Source organism: Carlito syrichta, unplaced genomic scaffold, assembly GCF_000164805.1.
Source record: "Carlito syrichta isolate Samal-C Ts95f unplaced genomic scaffold, Tarsius_syrichta-2.0.1 Scaffold305810, whole genome shotgun sequence".
NCBI classification, from domain to species: domain Eukaryota; kingdom Metazoa; phylum Chordata; class Mammalia; order Primates; family Tarsiidae; genus Carlito; species Carlito syrichta.
In genome coordinates this window covers 173,896-175,386 of record NW_007249906.1, presented here as the reverse complement: position 1 = coordinate 175,386, position 1,491 = coordinate 173,896, and the positions used below count along the sequence as shown (strand labels likewise).

Below are 1,491 nucleotides of genomic sequence, written 5' to 3'. Positions count from 1 at the left end.
CAATAGAAGGCAACTGATTATCTTCATGTCCTGATCCCTGGGGAGGCGGGGGAAACTCTTCTACAAGGCTGGTTTCTCAGCTGGTCCCACCCTATGAGATAAACATACTCTCCCTCAAACAGTGGGCAGAAGATTAAAAAAAGCAAAGGTTGGAGAACAAAAGTGGCTCCAGTCTCTAGGGACTCCACCTTTTCCATTCCTTCCTCCTAAACTATCTCCATAACGGCTCACTGCCCTGGGGCCAGTAACTGATGGTCCGAAAATTGCTTTATTAGTAGCATCTATTGTAAAATCTAAGAATTGGTATCTGAGCTATTCTCCAGACTCCAACCCAGAACACAAACTCCACCCATCCTGTGACTCCGCTTTCCAAAACTTAGCTCCATAGCATAAAGGCAATTTCCAAATGTCATAACCGATCAGCAATCCCTTGCCCCCTTCCTGCCAAATTCCCTTTAAAAAGCCCGAGCCTCTGAAATTTTGGGGGTGGGAGTGGATTTGAGATACATCTTGCCTCTTCTTCACGCAGATGCTTTGCAATATTAAACCCTATCTCCACTGCAGTGGCTGTGTCAGTATTGGTTTTCCTGGACAGTGGGCATAAGAACCCAGTCAGGCTATAACAATCCCAGGTCTCCCAGGACAAGGAAGAAATTTCCCCTCAGTTGAACCTAGGGATTCCACAACAAGGAAAGCCCTATCTCTCTGCAAAATAGGGAACATGGGGCAATCGCCATGGTGGGACAAGAGGATCCGGTGCAGCAGGAGATGCACCTGGACTGGAAGAACCAGGAATGCATTGAGGTCATCACCAGCAGCATCAAGAAAATCGCAGACTTTCTCAACTCGTTCCATACGTCTTGTCGTCCGAGACTCGCAACACTAAACGAGAAATTGACAGCCCTTGAAGGGAGAACAGAATACACTGAAACACGGGTGACACAAGATGAGACGCTCACCTAGAGCTGTGCCATGCCACTGCTGAGAAGTTGCTTTACGGAGCACGAGACATGTGCGAAAGACCCCAGCAGCCTTCAGCTCCTTCCTCTCTCCTTAAAGAGCAACAGGACTTATTCTTGTCTTTATTTTTTCAAAAGTGTGGCCTCTGGGCTCTGCCATGGACATCGAGGGGTGTGTTGTGGCAGGTAGGGAGAAGTCTAGGGGGATTCTAGGAAACAGCATGAGGAATTTGACCTTTTCAGTAACATTTTATAGAACTACTTGTCAATGTATTTCAGGCATTCAGAGTCATAAGCTTGGGACTGTTGGTGAAAGTTCTCCCCACCTCTCTCTTTCTCTCTCAGACTTTCCTTGAAGTTCTCATTGCCTCTGCACTGATTCTGTAAACAGTTTTTTTCCTCCTCGCCTTTGGTGGGATATGGGGGCCGTCCTAGCCAAGACACTCATGCCCTGGCAGTGTGGTTACCAAAGAACGTTGTTGATAACACACCAGTTTCTTGTCATTTGGGGGCGGTTAGGGCCAGGCTCCCA

The 1,491-nt window shown here is 47.6% G+C and overlaps 1 pseudogene; it reads left to right on the top strand.

Annotated features, from left to right (window-relative positions):
- The first annotated feature begins 735 nt into the window (after positions 1-735).
- On the top strand, positions 736-963 carry LOC103265043 (annotated as a pseudogene).
- The last annotated feature ends 528 nt before the right edge of the window (positions 964-1,491 follow it).